Below are 13,969 nucleotides of genomic sequence, written 5' to 3'. Positions count from 1 at the left end.
GAGGCTCTGCTCAGAATTCTCTGTCTGTTGCTGAGAAGATGATGGCAAAGGTTTGTGGTGCACGAAATTGTGATCACACTTTTGCAATCCTGCACAACTAACCAGCAAGTGCACTCGGTCGTCCAAGTAATACCTTACGTGAGTAAGGGTCGATCCCACGGAGATTGTCGGCTTGAAGCAAGCTATGGTTATCTTGTAACTCTTAGTCAGGATATCAATAATTATCAGGGTTGATTGTAAAAAGCAAAAGAACATGAAATAAGTACTTGTTTTGCAGTAATGGGGAACAGGTTGAGGTTTTGGAGATGCTCTATCTTCTGAACCTCTGCTTTCCTACTGTCTTCTTCTTCAAGCACGCAAGGCTCCTTCCATGGTAAGCTGTATGTAGGGTTTCACCGTTGTCAATGGCTACCTCCCATCCTCTCAGTGAAAATGTTCAACGCGCTCTGTCACAGCACGGCTAATCATCTGTCGGTTCTCAATCGGGTTGGAATAGAATCCAGTGATTCTTTTGCGTCTGTCACTAACGCCCAGCCTTCAGGAGTTTGAAGCTCGTCACAGTCATTCAATCCTTGAATCCTACTCAGAATACCATAAACAAGGTTTAGACCTTCCGGATTCTCTTGAATGCCGCCATCAATTCTAGCTTATACCACGAAGATTTTGATTAAGGAATCCAAGAGATATCTACTCAATCTAAGGTAGAACGGAGGTGGTTGTCAGGCACACGTTCATAGGTGAGAATGATGATGAGTGTCACAGATCATCACATTCATCAGGTTTAGGAACAAGTGATATCTTAGAATAGAAGCAAGCGTGATTTGAATGAAAAACAGTAGTAATTGCATTAATCCATCAAGACACAACAGAGCTCCTCACCCCCAACCATGGGGTTTAGAGACTCATGCTATAGAAGATATAATGAGAAACATGTAAAGTGTCATCAGGTATAGATACAATGTCAAAAGATCCTATTAATAGTGAACTAGTAACCTAGGGTATATAGAAATGAGTAAATGACGTAAAAATCCACTTCCGGGGTCCACTTGGTGTGTGCTTGGGCTGAGCATTGAAGCTTTCATGTGTAGAGACTTTTTCTGGAGTTAAACGCCAGCTTTTATGCCAGTTTGGGCGTTTAACTCCAATTTTTGTGCCAGTTCCGGTGTTAAACGCCGGGAATTCTGAAGCTGATTTGCAATGCCGGTTTGGGCCATCAAATCTCGGGCAAAGTATAGACTATTATATATTGCTGGAAAGGCCAGGATGTCTACTTTCCAACGCAATTGAGAGCGCGCCAATTGGGCTTCTGTAGCTCCATAAAATCCACTTCGAGTGCAGGGAGGTCAGAATCCAACAGCATCTGCAGTCCTTTTCAGCCTTTGAATCAGATTTTTGCTCAGGTCCCTCAATTTCAGCCAGAAAATACCTGAAATCACAGAAAAACACACAAACTCATAGTAAAGCCCAGAAAAGTGAATTTTAACTAAAAACTAATAAAAATGTAATAAAAACTAACTAAAATATACTAAAAATATACTAAAAACAATGCCAAAAAGCGTATAAATTATCCGCTCATCAGTTTGCTATTGCCAAACCTATTTCTCCCACTATTATTGTTATTAAAGCCTTGTTGAGGCTTCTGTTGATCCTTCCATGAGAAATTTGGGTGATTCCTCCATGAAGAATTGTAGGTGTTTCCATAGGGTTCTCCCAGGTAATTCACCTCTTCCATTATAGGATTCTCAAGGTCATAAGCTTCTCCTTCAGAGGAGGCTTCTTTAGCACTGCCAGATGCAGCTTGCAATCCAGTCAGATTCTGAGAAATTATATTGACTTGCTGAGTCAATATTTTATTCTGAGATAATATGGCATTCAGAGTATCAATCTCAAGAACTCCTTTCTTCTGAGTTGTCCCATTATTCATAGGATTTCTTTCAGAAGTGTACATGAACTGGTTATTTGCAACCATTTCAATGAGTTCCTGGGCTTCTGCAGGCGTTTTCTTCAGATGAATAGATCCGCCTGCAGAATGGTCCAATGACATCTTGGATAACTCAGACAAACCATCATAGAAGATACTGTGATGCTCCATTTTGAAAGCATGTCAGAAGGACACCTTCTGATCAATTGCTTGTATCTTTCCCAAGCTTCATAGAGGGATTTACCTTCCTTCTATTTGAAGGTTTGAAATTCCACTCTAAGCTTACTCATCTTTTGAGGAGGAAAGAATTTAGCTAAGAAGGCATTGACCAGCTTTTTTTAAGAGTTCAGGCTGTCTCTAGGTTGTGAGTTCAACCATATACTAGCTCTGTCTCTTACAGCAAAAGGGAAAAGCATAAGTCTATAGACCTCGGGATCAACTCCATTGATCTTAATAGTGTCACAGATTTGCAAAAATTTAGCCAAGAACTGATGAGAATCTTCCAATGGAAGTCCATGAAACTTGCAATTCTGTTGTCTCAAAGAAACTAATTGAGACTTAAGCTCAAAGTTGTTTGCTCCAATGGCAGGAATAGAGATGCTTCTCCCATAGAAGTCGGAAGTTGGTGCAGTAAAGTCACCAAGCACCTTCCTTGCATTATTGGTATTGTTGTTATTTTCGGCTGCCATGTCTTCTTCTTTTTCGAAGATTTCTTTCAGGTCCTCTCCAGAGAGTTGTGTTTTAGCTTCTCTTAGCTTCCTCTTCAGAGTCCTTTCAGGTTCAGGATCAGTTTCAACAAGAATGCCTTTATCTTTGTTCCTACTCATATGAAAAAGAAGAAAACAAAAAAAGTATGAAATCCTCTATGTCACAGTATAGAGATTCCTTGATGTGTCAGAGGAAAAGAAGAATAGAAGGATGAGGTAGAGAGAAGAATTCGAACTTATAGAGAAGGAGGGGGTCCGAATTATTAAGAGAGGAGGTCCGAATTATTAAGAGAGGAGGGGTGTTAGTGATTAAATAGAAAAAGATGAGAGAGGAAATTTTCAAAAATTTTTAAATAAAATAAAATTAGAGTTTAAAATAATTAGTTAATTAGAAAGGTTTTTGAAAAAAAGTTGTTAGTGGTTTTCGAAAATTAGAGAGAGAAAAAAAAGTAGTTAGGTGGTTTTTAAAAAAGATAAGAAGTTAGAAAAAGATTTTGAAATTAAAATTTGAAAAAGATTTGATTTGAAAAAGATTTGATTGAAAAAGATATGTTTGAAAATATATGATTGAAAAACAAATTTAAAAAAAAAGATTTGATTTTTAAAATTTATGACTTGACTAACATGAAATTAAAAGATATGATTCTAAAATTCAAATATTGAACCTTTCTTAATAAGAAAGTAACAAACTTGAAATTTTTGAATCACCACATTGATTGTTAGCAAGGATTTTCAAAAATATTAAAAGAAAAAGGAAAAAGATTTGATTTTGAAAAAGATATGATTGATAAGAGAGGATATGAAAAAGATAAGATTTTGAAAAATTAGTTTTAAAACTTGAAAAATTGAAAAAGAATTGAATTGAAAACAAAACTACCTCCTTTGTGCTATCCTGGCGTTAAACGCCCATAATAGTATCCATTCTGGCGTTTAACGCCCACTTGTCTACCTCCTTTGGCGTTAAACGCCCAACCAGGTACCCTGGCTGGCGTTTAAATGCCAGAATTCCTTCCTAGGCGTTTTGAACGCCCAGCTTTTTCTCTGTGATTCCTCTGCTGTATGTTCTAAATCTTCAATTCTCTGAATTATTGACTTGAAAAGACATAATTGTGAAATTTTTTTGAATTTTTAATGATGAGAGAGAGAGAAACAACAAAATGAAATTAAACATGAAAAACTAAGATCAAAACAAGGAAAGCATGCAAGAACACTTTGAATGTCAAGATGAATACCAAGAACACTTTGACGATCATGATGAACATCAAGAACATATTTTTGAAAATTTTTAAGAGAAGAAAGATATGCAAGACACCAAACTTAGAAATTTTTATACTAGAGACACTAACAAAATGAGAATGCACATGAGAAACAACAAAAGACACAAAACAAGAGAATTTAAAGATCAGACAAAGAAAATCATCAAGAACAACTTGAAGATCATGAAGAATACCATGCATGAGTTTTCAAAAATTTGCAAGAAAAATAAAAATATGCAATTGACACCAAACTCAAAAATTGACACAAGACTCAAACAAGAAGCACAAAATATTTTTGATTTTATGATTTTATAATTTTTTGTATTTTTTCGAAAATTATTTTGAAAAAGAAAAGAAGAAACTCAAAATTTTTAATAAGAATTCCAGGAATCATGCAGTGTTAGTCTAAAGCTTCAGTCTAAAAAGATTAGATTTGGCTAACCAAGCTTCAGCAGGACATTACATACAACAGCCAAATTGATGGGAATCAACTGGCTCCTGTGATGATAAAAGCATCATCTGAAACTCTAGAATTCGTTCTTAAAAATTCTGAAGAACAAAATAAAAAGAAAAATACCTAATCTAAGCAACAAGATAAACCGTCAGTTGTCCAAACTAGAACAATCCCCGGGAACGATACCAAAAACTTGGTACACAAAATCGTGATACACAACTTCGTGCAGCTGACCAGCAAGTGCACTGGGTCGTCCAAGTAATACCTTACGTGAGTAAGGGTCGATCCCACAGAGATTGTCGGCTTGAAGCAAGTTATGGTCATCTTGTAAATCTCAGTCAGGCGGATTCAAATGGTTATGGGGTTTTGATAATTAAAAGAACGAAATAGAATATAGAATAGGATAGAAATACTTATGCAATTCATTGGTGGGAATTTCAGATAAGCGTATGATGATGCTTTGTTCACTCTGAGCCTCTGCTTTCCTATTGCCTTCATCCAATCATTCATACTCCTTTTCATGGCAAGCTGTATGTAGGTGGATCACCGTTGTCAATGGCTACCATCCATCCTCTCAATGAAAATGGTCCTCTACAGTTTCCCACATGGCTAATCTGCTGTCGGTTCTCGATCGTGTCAGAATAAGATCCATTGATCCTTTTGCGCACTATCACCGCACCCCACAGTCGCGAGTTTGAAGCGCGTCACAGTCATCCCATCCCAGATCCTACTCGGAATACCACAGACAAGGTTTAGACTTTTCGGATCTCAAGAATGCTGCCAATTGATTCTAGCTTATACCACGAAGACTCTGATCACACGGAATGGAAGCTCTATTGTCAGGAGAGGCAACCATGCGTTGTGAACCAGGAGGCCAAAAGATACACACTTAAGCTCTCACAGATAGAACATAGGTGGTTGTCAGGCACACGTTCATAGGGGAGGATGATGATGAGTGTCACGGATCATCACATCCATCAGGTTGAAGTACGAGTGAATATCTTAGAACAAGAATAAGCTTGATTTGAATAGAAAACAGTAGTAATTGCATTAATTCATGAAGAACAATAGAGCTGCACACCTTAATCTATGATGTGTAGAAACTCCCCCGTTGAAAATACATAAGAACAAGGTCTAGGCATGGCCGAATGGCCATGCCTCCCAAATAGCATGAAACAAACGAAAAGGGGTTCAAAGACCTGATCCCAAGATCCAAGATGATCAAAAGATGAAAATACAATAGTAAAAGGTCCTATTTATAGTGAACTAGTAACCTAGGGTTTACAAAAATAAGTAAACGATGCAGAAATCCACTTCCGTGGCCCACTTGGTGTGTGTTTGGGCTGAGCATTGAAGCTTCCACGTGTATAGGCTTTTCTTGGAGTTAAACGCCAGCTCTGGTGCCAGTTGGGGTGTTTAACTCCAGCTTTTATGCCAGTTCTGGCGTTTAACACCAGAAAAGGGTCCCTGACCGGCGTTTTGACGCCAATTTAGGCCATTAAATCTCGGAAAAAGTATGGAGTATTATACATTACTGGAAAGCCCAAAATGTCTAATTTCTAACGCAATTGAGAGCGCGCCAATTGGGCTTCTATAGCTTCAGAAAATCTATTTCAAGTACATGGAGGTCAGAATCTCACAGAAAAACACACAAACTCATAGTAAAGTCCAGAAATGTTATTTTATCATGAAAACTAATAATTATATACTAAAAACTAACTAAATCATATTAAAAAATACCTAAAAATTAATGCCAAAAAGCGTATAAAATATTCACTCATCACATTGTAAGGAACTTGTTAGGAAATTTAGACCTATTTTCTTTATTGTGGTTGAAACTCACTCCCCGTTTTAGCATTTAAAATTGTTTTAAAAAAGGTTGGGGTATCACTCTGTTTGTATAGTGGAAGCAGAGGGGCATAAGGGGGTATTTGGTTTCTGTAAGAACCAGCATAACTGTTTTAATAAAATAATAATTTATAAGTACCCGGAGTAGATTCAAAATTTAGAAGTTTTAATTTGAAAATTTAAAGGTGAAATTTGGATTCAATGAATTTTTCTAAGTTGGAAAATGTATCTTTTGCGAAAGAATTTTGTAAAAATGTGTACCGGAGTTTAAGCCGGCAGTACCAGTTTTAGACTGTCCGGTACCGTATTTTGAGAAAAATAAGATTTTGAAAATTGATTTATTATTTTGAAAGAAAAAATAATTTGAAAAATCAAAAATCGGGCGCTAATCTTAAAGGTTTTGACCCAAAGTGGACCAAATGGACCTAAAGCGCTAACGGATTGGACCGGACCCAAGACCCAACATGTATAAGGCCAATTAATGAGCATTCAGCTCATTTTGACCTAACTTGAGAGAGAGGGGCGCAGATTTGAGATGAGAGGAGAAGAGGGTAATGTCACAATTCATCATCATCTTCTGGGAGTCATGAGCTACAAAGCTCTGATTGACGAGCCCTTTGTAGCCACGCGGAGTTCTCGTCGAGCTCGTCATTTCTAGCTAGGCTTTATTGGTAAGAAGTTGAAACTCGCACTCCAGTTTCCTGCCCTAACTTTTTTCATTTTTGGGGTTTGGTTTTAGAGTAAGTTTTATGGTTTTGGTTGTTTAGGTGATCTCTAGTAGCAGATAATTGTTGGATTTTACCCCTAATCTCATTGGGTAAGGTAAGGTTTTACTAAACGCTTGTGTTTAGTTATTTTTGTGAATCCTAAGCTTGATGTTGGTATGTTATATGTGTTTGGCTTGGTAGTTGGTGAGTCTTGGAAGTGGTGTTGGTGCTTGAGGCTAGTTGATCTTGTTGGAATCAAGCTTTTAGTGTTTTGTGCATTTTGGAAATCGGCCAAGGTATGGTTTCGGTTTTCTTTATGTAATATCTAATGTTTCTGGACACTTAGGGTAGTTGACCTTAGGATAGGATTGAATTGATGATATTTGATGATGATTGGGATGGTGATCAAGGGTATGAGGATTATTGGTGTTAATGATATATTATGATGTTGGTTGATCTTGATAAGTGTGTATGTTGATTGTGGTAATATGAATGTTGATGATGATTGCTAATGTTGAGATTAATTGATGAGGAGTATGAATATTGATGTTGATGACAATTAGTGAAGGATGTGAGTTTTATGATGGATTTGGTTAATGTTAGATATTGTTTGGTGATGATTACTAGAATTGATGAGGATTTATATTAGTTGTTGATGTTGTTGTTGGTTGATGATGATTATGAGTGTGGATTTATGATTGAATTGGAAATATTGGATTGGCAGTGATATATGGCGTAATGGATGAGTAATTTAGGTGTAAAATTGAAGAGAATGATATGAAATGGTAAGATGTTGTGTGTGGTGGTGTTTTATGATGATTGAGTAGGTTTTGATTTGGTTTTGAATTGAGAGTTGGTTAAAATTGAGGTTTAGAGATTTTTGGTAAAAATGGATTTTTGATGAACTTCAACGGATCATATCTTGAGCTACGGTTTTTAAAATTGAATGAATTTTATATCAAATCAAAGATAATTTAAAGGGCTTTAAAATAGTATCAACTTTGTAGAAATCCGAAGTTTGTAGAGAAAGATATGATTGTTGCCAGTTGGTGTCTGAAATCTGAATCTGTGAATGATGTAGAATTTGTGATTTCTCGTTTGTGTGTGCACGCACAGCCTTGTGCGCACGTAGACAAGGGGATATGGCTGCTGTTGGGAGTGCTAGCATGCTCTGTGCGCACACAACCAACGAAGTTTTGCAAGCTGTGTGCATGCACAGCCTTGTGCACACGCACACGCTGGAAGGTGCATTCTGTTGAAGGCGTTCGCACGTATCTGTGTGTGTACGTGGAATGAAAAATTTTACTCTCTATGCATATGCATGATGTGCGGAAAACGATCCGACACAAAACTCACCGGCAAGTGTACCGGGTCGCATCAAGTAATAATAACTCACATGAGTGAGGTCGATCCCACAGGGATTGAAGGATTGAGCAATTTTAGTTCAGTGGTTGGTTTAGTCAAGCGAATCAAGTATTGGTTGAGTGATTTGTGTTTTAACAGAAGCTAAATTGCTTGGAATGTAAAGCGGGAAGGGAAAATTGCAATAAATTTAAGAGCAGGAAAGTAAACTTGCAGAATCTTAAAGAACAAGAAAGTAAATGACTGAAACTTAAGGTGCAAGAAATGTAAATTGCAGTAACTTAAATTGCAAAGAATATAAATTGCTTGAATGTAAATGGGATTTGAGGACAGGGATTTCAGAATTTAAGCAAGAGAATGTGAATTGCAACAATCAATAGAGCAGGAGATGAATTGGAAGTAACTACAATTCAAACAGGAAATGAAATTAAATTGCAGCAGGGTTCACAGAAGAACCAAAAATAAATTGGGATCTCAGGTCTCCAGAGACTAGGTAGCAAAGCCTAGATCTCAATTGCCTTCCCAGATCCAAGTTCACAAAGCTATTGACAAGAAATTGAAGAAGAAGCAGTAAAGGAAATTGAAATTCAATTTAATTGTGCAGAAAGGAATTAAAGAGATTTTGAATGGAGGTTGAGACAGAATTTCCTCAACTCTTCACACCCAAAACTCAAAACAAGAAAAGTAAAAGTGCTCCAGCAAGAACGAGGAAGAAGAGAGATCAATTCTCCTCCCCAATTCTTCTGAAATCTCAGTGAAGTCACCAAGAGAAGTTCCCAAGTTCAAAGCTCCAAAGGAAGTGCTAAATTCAAAAATCAAGTAAAAGGTAAAAATCCAAAGTGAAAGTAAAGGTCCTAATTACATCAAACTAATTCCTATTTATACACTTTCTATTCTTGGATCTTGAGATTTGGATGGGCTTTTGACTTGGTGAAGAATTGAATTAAATTGGATTTTTAATTCAATTTTTGGTCCATGAGAAGTTGCTTCCAGGAGGCTGCCCTGCCCTTGTGGAGGGCAGGGCAGAATTTGGTGCTTGGTGCGTGCGTGGTGCGGCGTGGTGCAGGCTTGGTGCGTAGGATGCTGCCCTGCCCTCGCGGAGGGCAGGGTAGAGAAAGTTGGTGCGCCAGAATTGTGCTGTGGTGCGCTGTTGGTGCTGCCAGAATCGTGCCTTGGTGCGCCAGAATCGTGCCTTGGTGCGCCAGATTCATGCCACAACAAAATGCTGCCCTGCCCGCGCGGAGGGCAGGGCAGTGTTTCCACTTTGATGTCCCGTGTTCGAGACATGGCTGGGACGCACGCTTACTCAATTTCCTTGGCTTTCTTGGCACCATAATCAAGCCTAGTTCCTTGCTTCTTCCTTGTTCCGTGTTCGACTCTTGTGGCATGCAATAGTGAACTTTTTCCTTGAATTTTTCCTTTTGGAGAGCCCGATACTGCCCTTGTGGAGGGCAGGGCAAGGTTTTGTTCTTCTTGATTCCAAGGCACAAATTTGTGCTCTGCCCTTGTAGTGGGCAGGGCAGAGTTGCCTTTCATGCTTTGTTCCCTTATATTGCCCTCCTAGAGGGCAGTGTGCCCTTGTGGAGGGCAATGCTTGCCTTCCTCATGTTGTGCGCCATACCTCCTCTCTCTTTAACCACATTTTCTTCTCCTTGGGCCACACTTCCTTAGGCCACGCTTTTCCTTTTTTTCTTTTCTTCACCTACAATAAACCAAAATAACCACTCAAAGTATCACTAAATTCAAGAGGCTTATAAATCAATTAAAATTCAATTAAATTTAGCTTAAACCTCATGAGTTAACATTAATTTCATGGTGGTTGTTTGATTTAAAGAAGTTATGCATTTTCACTCCAAATCAATTACTTAGGATGCAAGAAAGTGCATAAAGACTAACAAAACAAGTAAAATAAGCTTGAAAAATGGGTATATGATGACTTGTCATCACAACACCAAACTTAAATCTTGCTTGTCCCCAAGCAAGCATCAAATTTAAGAGCAATTGAAATGAATAAGAAAAGAATACATGTCCTTATTAGGCATATAGTAGAACTTGATTTGTGGGGTTTTCATGTAGACAATGATAACTCAAGTTATTGTTTGCTGTTACATAATACACATTTTTCATCAAAGGTTTGCTAAACTTGCTGTTATAAGACTTACTCTTTACTCACTCCCTTGCTAACTTTTCTTTCTTATAATGCTTAACAGGCTTATTCTTTTGGAGGTTTTGGTGTCAAATGTTGCAGTGATAGCCTTTGGCTTTATTTGTTTCTTTCTTTTACTCAACATCTTTCCACCACAGACACATGGCTCACTAATTCTTCCTAGGATCATTGATGCCCAGCATCTCTTTGGATAACTAAATGTTCTGTATCTAAGTTGCTCTTTATTGTGGACTTTCAATTGGCCATCCCAAATCAGTTGATCTAAGTGACCGGGTTTTAAAATACCCCTTAGAATTTACTCATCCAAGCATATCTTAGTACAAGAACATCACAGGCATATGTCATAGGGTCCAAGCTATTGGTGTCCAACCTTTATTCTTTGTTTTTCTTGCCATTTTGGCTTTTTCTTCTTCCTTTTCTTTCTGTTTTTGTTCCCAACGGTTTTTTATTTATTGATAAGGGTCTTTATAACAGCAAGCTAACTCACACTTGAATGAGAATGAGATTATGCAACAATTATTTCATGAGTCATGCATTTAATCAAACATATATACCACCATTAACTTCCATTCTACTTATGCAACATTGGATATTTCACTTTTCAATTCAAACCAAATCTCTTTTATTCAAGCATATGGGAAACAAAGCAAAATTAAAGCTAAGTGATGAATGACAAGCATTATGCAAATCATTTCTCTAGCTACTTATTGAACAACAGAAAGTACAAGAAAAAGAAATAAAAAGGAAATAGACAGTGGAGGCATATCATGTTTCAGACATGCTTCTCCTTATTAGAAGAGTTAGAGAAGAGGAATGAAAGAACTTTGCCACCTTCTATTGGTCGTGGCTGCTGCTTGATTCTCCCTTTTTCTTCTTTCTCTTCCCTAGCTTGGAATAATCTCGGATCTCTTCACCAGGACATCTTCTACCCCAGACAGAATCTAAGAGTCCTGAGAGCCCAACATCTTCCAATCTTTTAAAGGTTGCCTCCGTATAGTGACGAGACCTTGCTTGTTGCTTGGCTTCAAATTCAGGGCATTGCTCAAATGGCTTGATCTGAGGATTGAGTGTTGGCAAATTATGGGTCAAGTACTCCAACCTTGCTTGCATGTTTTCATCATTCTCCATTCTTTGTGCATATCTCACTTCTCCCATGGTGTGATGAATATTCTTCCATTGATACAAGTTGTGACTGTATTCCCCTGCTTTAGCTTGACTAAAATACAGCTTATCATATGATTCCTTGAATTCTTTGTATTGCTCTTTTTGTCCTTCAAGAATCTGTGCTTGAAATTCTTGCTGCTGAGTCATCATTTGTTGTTGCCATCTCTCTTGCTTCTCCTCCATTTGATGCTGCCAAGCTTCTCTCTCCTCTTTATCTTTCAGATATTGCTCCCTAAACTCTGGATGGGGCTCTGGATATTGCGCTTGGCACCCCTGATTATGCTCTTGTTGAGTCTGCATGAGTTGTTGAGATAGCTCTTCTATTGCTCTGTGTAGCTGGCTCATGTCTATGGCATCATGAGCTTGATTTCGTCCTTCCTCTCTTTGTGATCTCCTTTGCCTGGGAGCTACCACCCCCTCTGGATCATCTTCTTCATTTATTCCTTCCATGCTCTTCTTAGTGATCCCTTTTCCCTTTTTCACTTTTTCTGTGTCCTCATCTTCAAAGATTACTCCAGCTTTGTCACATAGCCTGAGGATGGTACTTGGATGTCCAAGACCCTTTGATTTGCTTGTGCTATTGGCCATTTCTTGAATACTGTCAGCTATGAGTTGTGCGAGGTTGATCTCACCTCCATGTAAGATGCAGTATGTCAAGAGTGCTCGTTTGATTGTGACCCAAGAGGCGTTTCCAGTAGGAAGGATAGATCTCCTCACTATTTCATACCATCCCTTAGCCACAGGAGTGAGATTTATCCTCCTCAAGTGACTTGGAACTCCCTTTGAATCTCTTTTCCAATCTGTATTCTCCACACATAATCCCTGCAAGATCTCATCAGGATTATTTTCCATCTGCAATCTGGTCTCATAACTGGGCTCTGCATATGTTATGGTTCTCAACTTGAGGGCCCTTGTGATGGTAGCTGGGCTAAAACTCACTTCAACTCCTCTGACATAACTTGTGTAGGGAGCACTATCTTTGTTTTCTTTTACAGCATTTGCATAGAACTCCTTGATCATAACTGCACTGATGTCAACAAGAGGAGCACATAAAAGTTCCCACCTTCTTTTTTTAGTGATTTGCCTTATGATGGGATATTCCCCATCTCTCAACTCTAGGCCTTTCTCATAAATGACATTCTTTGTCTCTATGAACCTATGATAACTCCCTTCATGGAATTGGGATCTAAATTTGGTTGCATCAAATGATGGAGGTTCGGCTACCATAGGTTCCTTTCCCGGCCTTCTTTTTGAACTTGAGGAGGCCATTGGATTTGAGGTAAGAAGAAAGAAAAAGTGTGAATAGAAGAAGTATGTGTTGTGTTTGGGATGAGTTTTGGTTCGGTTTTGTTGTGTGAGATAAGGGAATTATGTTGGTTTTGGGAGTAGAATAGATTATGGCTTTCATATGGAAGTGGCTTGAATGAGTGTGTAGACCGTGTTGGTGCCAACAGCTATTTATAAGTGGATTCTCCAACAAAACCATAATGCGTGAGAAAGGGACTCGTTGGTGCTCATGAAGGGTTAGGATTGAGTTGTTCATCCAAGGGATGCATGAAATGGACGGTCTGCATGTATTGTTGAGGCTTTGACGAGGATCCTCCTCCTATTGGCTGCATGCATTTAGGTGTTCAATGTTGCATGCATGCAAATTCTGTTCCCCATGAGCGCGTTCTTCTAGGCACATGTGACTATCCTCTCATAGCTGATCCTAGCCGTGGCCCCTCCTTGAGTTTGTTTCAAACTTTTTCTCCTGCATGAACCAAAACAACTAGCCTTAGAGCATTGATGTAGTCATTGGCAATTGATTTGTACTAAAGGGAAAGAATTGTTTTGTTTTGTTTATTACTATTTATTATTTAAATTTTTTTTTGTCAATTGTGTCCCTTAATTAAAGATGCTAAAAGTTGGTGAACACCAAACTTATCTTTTATTGAGGGGACGGCTTAGCAATGCAAGCCATTCTTCACAATTGATGTAAAAAAAATTTTTTAAAAAAAAAAATTTGATGCATGATTCCTTTCTGTATGGTTTTGATTCCATGATTGGGAAGTGATCTTTTGAACTTTGTTATACATGCAGACACCAAACTTAGTGTTTGGTCATATGCTCCATCAAAAGAATTACGCATATGTTCTAAGAATAGCTCCCTTTCTTTTTGAAAAGCAAAAATTTAGTGTGCCTTAAGGGACACCAAACTTAGAAGTCTGACTTATGCTCTAAAATGAAATATGCATTTATCAAATATGGAAGTTCAAAATCATACTCAGGAAATCATAGCTTATTAAAGAGAAGACAGAAATCTTAAATCATGGGTTGCCTCCCATGAAGCGCTCTTTTATTGTCACTAGCTTGACATTGGACTCCCTTTAGGGTGGTTGAT

This window comes from Arachis stenosperma, chromosome 10 (genome assembly GCF_014773155.1).
Source record: "Arachis stenosperma cultivar V10309 chromosome 10, arast.V10309.gnm1.PFL2, whole genome shotgun sequence".
In the NCBI taxonomy this organism is placed as follows: domain Eukaryota; kingdom Viridiplantae; phylum Streptophyta; class Magnoliopsida; order Fabales; family Fabaceae; genus Arachis; species Arachis stenosperma.
The sequence above is the reverse complement of the archived record's forward strand: the minus strand, read 5'-3'. Positions refer to the sequence as shown.